At 47.2% G+C, this 6115-nt stretch overlaps 1 long non-coding RNA gene across 1 annotated transcript; it reads right to left on the bottom strand.

The window, feature by feature from the left end:
- Window positions 1-389: 389 nt before the first annotated feature.
- Window positions 390-4944, bottom strand: LOC134484980 (uncharacterized). Its single transcript, XR_015644914.1, has 3 exons — window positions 3656-4944; window positions 2897-3077; window positions 390-2176 (listed from the first exon to the last, which is right to left on the bottom strand). It is a non-coding gene; the product is annotated as an uncharacterized LOC134484980 (long non-coding RNA).
- Window positions 4945-6115: the final 1171 nt, after the last annotated feature.

The following is a 6115-nucleotide window of genomic DNA, read 5'->3' as shown; positions in this document are numbered from 1 at the left end:
TTCTCCCACCTCTCAGCAGGGAGCTTCAGAACTACGAGAGAACTTGTCACTTTGCTTCATCACTACCAGGGAGGCTCAACAGTGCTTTCATAAGCTTTCTCCTTACAAAGAAGAAAGTGGGGGCACACAGCAATGAGCGCCATGGCCGGACTACCGGAGAGCCTCGTGGGTCTCTCTAATGCCATCGCTTTCTTCTGGGACCATTAATCTCCCCCACACTCCATATAGTAAGCACATCTGATATTAAATCAATATACCACGTGGACAACAGGAGGTGACAGGGTTTACATGCTCCTACAGTTAGACCAATCACTTTCTATACACTATAGCAAATTTCATTGTGAAAGATTTATATTTGAAGAATATAAAGAGGAATGTCAGATCTCTGTGATAAAAACAATGCCTTTAGTGATGATCAGAAGGACAGTCATAAACAAAGAGACAGAGTCCTGCCTTATGCCATGTCCCCAAAACATAAACTCCATGGAGACTAAAGGCCTGTGTGTGCAAACTAAAATTGTAGAAATTTTAAAAAACAGAAAAAGCAGATATCTAACAGGAGGTGGTGTATTTGGCCACATCAAAGTAAAACGTTTGTGTTAAACAATTAGTGTTAACCATTGATATTAAAGTTATCAAATATGAATGTTTTTACTTGCCTTAAACTACAAAAAAAACCTACAAAAGAAGGCTTGGTGTTTTTAGGGCAATATTAGAATTTCTCTGGTCTATCGCACATTGAGCCAATATCCTGAGTTTTACTGATATTTTACTAAACACACTGAGGTTTCCTCAGTCCACACAATTTTCTCACAACTGTGATCATAGAACCGCCTCCTTCCTACGGGGAAGGGGATAAAAAAGAGATTTTTTTTAAAAAAAGCAACCTTGAAAATAATGTACTCTTGCTCAAGGTTCTTGTGAGAACAAAAGACTGAATTTGGTAAAGTCTTCAGTTAGTGTCGTTGTGTGTGCTTCCCTACACCTGTGTTGTTGTTGTTGTTGTTGTTGTTGTTGTTGTTGTTGTTGCTACTTTACACTGTGGAAGATCAAGATCCAAACCTTGCACATCCTGAATGTTCTGCTATGAGCCACATCCTGTATATGCTGTCTTTACATCTCCCCTTTAAGATAAGTATTTGGTTGGACAGGTGGCCCGGTGGATAACACTTGCCTCGAGAGCTACAGAACCACAAAATAATATATATAAGGCTCTGTCAGTTGCTTTCTCTGTGGAAAAATTATAATATACAGGCACATAATCCACAACTTACTGTAATATATAATTATACAATTCACAGTTCTATTACAGTATAATCCCGTAATGATATATAACCACATTGTGATCTTATTTATCTGACTTGTATATCAGTGGGGTGGAGCAGGCTGTGCTACTGTAACTAGCGGCCCCTGTATCACATGGACGGTCTAGCCCAGGGAGGGAGGCAGAGGCTCTGATCCATGGCTCCACATCAGGGAGCCTGACTGCAGGGTTTCTGCTGTTAGGAACACTGCTTGCCTCAATAGGGGAAAGGACAAGGATTAATTTCCCAGGACAAGGTTTGTGTGGAAGGGTCAGACATCACGTGCGTTGATTCCTCCGGCCGAGGGCATTCTGAGGCGGTGAGGACCAAACTGTGTGGGGTTGCACTAGAGCCTCATACAGCCTGTGCTCCTCCCACAGAACAACCATGGGGCAGGCCTGGTCAAGAAAACCCTGACAGGGAAATCCCAGTGTTGCCCAGCAGGGGGAAAGTGCCAGAACCATCCCCACTGTTGGACCTGGCCTTCTTTGCTGCCTCTTTGTCTTCAGTAGCACAACAGCTTCATGGCAGCCCCAGGATCTCTGCCTCTTGGTTCTCACCATGGCTCTATGAGCTATGATGTCTGGCCAAGCCACAAGGCTTCATATAACACAGAAGACTGAGGATCCTGCTTGGTCTTCACTTTCCTGGCCCCGTTTACGCACTCACACACTATGCAGTAGGCATTACTGTCTCTCTCTGGGTGCTTGCAGACCACAGAATCTGCCTCCTCTTCCTCTGTTTGCAGGAGCCTCTTTCACATCATAAGGTGCCAGGCACACAATGGGTGAATTCAACCTCAGGTCCCATCCAGAATGACCATGTGTCTCCCTGTGCAAGCCACTGCTAAATGTTCCTTTTGCTCTTCTTTCCTGGAAGACATCATTGTGCATGACATCATCAGCGGTCTACTCTGTCCTCTGTGCCAAGAACTGTACACCAGAGACCCCAGAAAATCAGAAAGCAATAAACACGGAACATTGAGGAACATACATTCCAGCCTCGTAGAGAGAGAACAAGAAAGGAAAACAGACTACATGGAATGAATGTCAGACAATGAGCAAGTGAAAGAGTACTGAGTCTCGCTTCCTAAGGCACTATGGGAAGGTTCAGGGACAACTTCCTAAAGTTAAGACCAAGAATACAATGGATCTGCCCTAGAGAACACTAGAGTCCCAGAGGCAGAAGTTCGCCCACCTAAATACAGCATCGACATAACGAGAGGCTGGGAAACGAGAGGCTGGGACGTTCAGTCTGAAGAAGTAAATGCCTGAGGGATGGCACTTCTAGGTACTCTCTCATTGTGAGTTGGTTTATGTGCCTAAAGTCCAGCATATCAGAATTTGACCTTATTTGGAAGCAGGATGGTGACAAACATAATCATGATGATGTCATGCTAGTTAGGGGCAGGCCCCAACCAATGTGACTGCAGTCCTTTAAAAACAGTGTGAGCATAGAGTGCTCCACAGAAAGCAAAGGCAGAAAGGCCAGCAAGTGTACAGGGAATTGCAAAGTCTGCCAGCAACAAAAGAAAAGAGACCTGAGCCAGCCGCTCCTCCAAGAACCCTGGTGCCAACCCCCTGAGCTCATACCTCTGGACTCCAAAACTTTGAAACATTGAGGTTCTGCTGTCTGCCTTCAGCCCATGTTTCAGTAAAGACACAGGCAGCCTCCTGCCAAAGAACCTGGAGTCTAAACCCCAAGCCAACCTGGTGTCAGCCGCAGTTTCCTCTCAGGAGACTGAATCACGGACAATAGGCGCATATCCTCACCCTTTCCAAACAGAAAATGAAAAGGTTGTTAAATGCACAAGTAATTTTAACTGATTCACTCATTGATCTGACTATTTTGCAGTAAGACAGTAAGTATTTCTGTCAGGCTTTGAAGTTGAGTTCCACAGCTCCGTCTCCCCCCTCAGGTTATTTTATAGCCATTAAGAATGTGTTCCTTTTATCTGGGGCCTTCAATTAATTGAATTTCAAAAAAAAATACTATGAAATATCTGTGTGTGTGTGTGTGTGTGTGTGTGTGTGTGTGTGTGTGTGTGTGTGTGTGTGTTCGTTCCTTGGGGACAGTCCTGTGTGATCTGCTGCCACAGTCATTAGCAGTGACCATTGCACTGGTCACTGCCTCCAGCTAATCTTGAGTTTAACTGGGGATTTGCCATGTTCCCTCCCCTGGCTGGAAAAAGCACTTAGCTTTTCAGGGCTGCCTTTGGGTCACTGGTCACTTCCCTAAATGACCTCTTAAAGGTCATTTAGAGACCTGGACAGCACATTGAAAACCCAGTCCAATTTGTAAGTGCTCCCCAACTTCACAGGCTTTTTCTGGTTATTGCTGACTTGACCCACCTGATGGGAAGCCCTGGTGAGGAACACTAGAGACCAGGTCCAGATGCCAACCCAAAGCGGGAAGTCTGCTGAACAATCCGGTCTCGAGACGAGACCAACCTCCCTTGTCCATGCGCTCTTCTCATTTCCACACCGGCCTGTGAAGACACCATTGGGTGGCGTCATCCACTCACCACACTGTTTTCTGCCTGCAATGGCCTGCTTGTGTGACTGTAGCAGCCCTTGGACACCAACTGTGCCATTTATTATTTTCACTGTTCGGTGCTGTCTTAGTGTTCTGTTGTTGTAAGAGATGTCACAGCCATGGTAACTCCTACAAAAGAAAGCATTTAACTGGAGCTTGCTCAGAGTTTCCGAGGTTTAGTCCATTATTATCATAGCAGGGAGCAGAGCTGCATGCGCCTAGACATGGCGCTGGAGAAGCAGCTGAGACTTCTACATTTGGATCCTGGCAGCAGAGAGAGTGAGAGAGCAAGAGACAGAGAGACAGGGAGACAGACAGACAGGCAGACAGACAGACAGACACAGAGAGAGACAGAGACAAGGAGAGGCAGAGAGATAGTCAGAGAAACAGGAAAACAGAGAGACAGAGAGACTGAGAGACAGGGAGACAGAGAGTCAGAAAGAGACACTCACTAAACCTTGTTTGGGCTTCTGTAACTTCAAAGCCTACCGTCAGTGACACATTTCCTCAAACAAGGCCACACTACCCACAAGGCCATACCCTCTAATCCTTTCAAATAGAACTACTCTCTGGTGATCCAGCAGTCAAATCTATGTGGACCATTCCTATTCAAATCAGCATCGGTATATATTCTTTCTCCTGAAACCTCCAGACTGCAACCCTAAGAGGTCCCTGTCTTAAGGTCCCTCATCTGTCTGCTGTTTAATTTTTCTGAGACCCCCTTTCCACAGATGCCTGCACACTCAGAGGCTACCTTTGTACATTTCTTCTCTCCCTACCGAAGCTCTTAGGTTCTATGCTAGGTCAAACGTTTATGTGGCATTCACACACGCCTTTCCGTGCTGGCACCTTCCTGAAAGACTCAAAGTCAGCTTCGTGTGGCTGACATCTCCAGCCTGGGTCTTCACAATCTGAGGCTCCATTTGGCAAATGGTCCAAGCTCAAACATTTGGAAGGATGGATGGTGTTTGAGTTAACAGACTCTCATTGTTGAGTTTGCACTGGGAAATGTACTGATGCATTTTGGGTTTTGAGAGCCAGCCTGATGATCCAGAAGGGAGAGGAGGAAATCCTAGAGTTTCCTCTCTGAGCTTTGTTTCCAATGCTGCAAAGACAACATAGAAAGAACAGAGGGGACGCTGAGTTAGGAGTTTTTCTCCACTGACCCAGATACAGTCACTCTCAGCACTGACTGTATTCTACCAGTCCTGTCTCTGGCCACTGCAGCCTTGTCTCCTCAGATGCTACTCTGTTCTTCTGCTGGGTCAGGACAGCCTCCAAAGTCAGGACTCAGTGATCCTTCTTGGCAGGGATGCCTCTCGACCCAGTCAAATGTTTTTCTTTCGGGTCCCCAAAGCGAGTTCATGAGAACAAGCTCGGGGACCCTATAAGAATGATGGACACTGGGCAGCTTTAAGGCCTGGCCTCCGTAAGCTCCAGCTGGAGGCTGGGCCTCAGATGCCTGTGCGTGTTCTAGCAAAGTCCAGGTGAGGAGGAGGCAGCCACGTGGCCAAGCCCCCAGGGCACAGAGACTTTCATTCCAGATCACACTCTGGCAGCTGCACTAGGAGGAAAGACAAAAGAGAGATTGAAAGAGGATCTGAGGGGCACAGCCGTGTGGGCAGCAGCAGCAGCTTAGTCAGCTGCCAGAGCCTCCCACCTGCCGTCCCCAGGAAGATACACCTCAAGCCGTAGACCCACTTTCCAGATTGACCACCCACTCCGAAGCCAGAAAGGGGACTTTCCCTGCAACCTCCCTGGCCAAAACCTGGGGTATTTCCATCATTTCTACAGGGTGCCAGTTCACGGGGGCCCAGAACACATCAAGAGTGCTCAGAGAAGCCACCTTGCACAGAACGTTAAGGGCTGAGGGCAGTAGGTGGTGGCTGATACCCGTGTCTTCTTCACCCAGTAGTAAGGGCAAGGGCAAGCCTGGCCGCATTCAGCCAACTGAACTCTGAATTAGGAGATGGTGCCGGCTCTCCCTCCCATGGAAGGCTCTAGAGTCACAATTAAACTCCTATGGGGGGGGGGTGTGGCCCATGAAGATAAAGCCAGGCTGTGACTCGTCGACTTGGTGTTTCTAGACTGCTGCTGGTACTTCGGGGAAGCCTCTGTGAGCATGAAACGAGTCAAGTCAGCTATGGTGATAACACTCATGAACCGTGCTTGTGTTAACTTTAAATGGAAGCTAGGGCTCACATGAGAAGTTCTAATGGGGCCTGCCTCTGTCTATGGAGCAAAGTGCGAGGAGATTCCTACAAACCCTAAAAAGA

Source organism: Rattus norvegicus, chromosome 1, assembly GCF_021556685.1.
Source record: "Rattus norvegicus strain SHRSP/BbbUtx chromosome 1, alternate assembly SHRSP_T2T, whole genome shotgun sequence".
NCBI lineage: Eukaryota > Metazoa > Chordata > Mammalia > Rodentia > Muridae > Rattus > Rattus norvegicus.
Note: the sequence above shows the minus strand (reverse complement) of the source record. Positions and strands in the feature narration are given on the sequence as shown.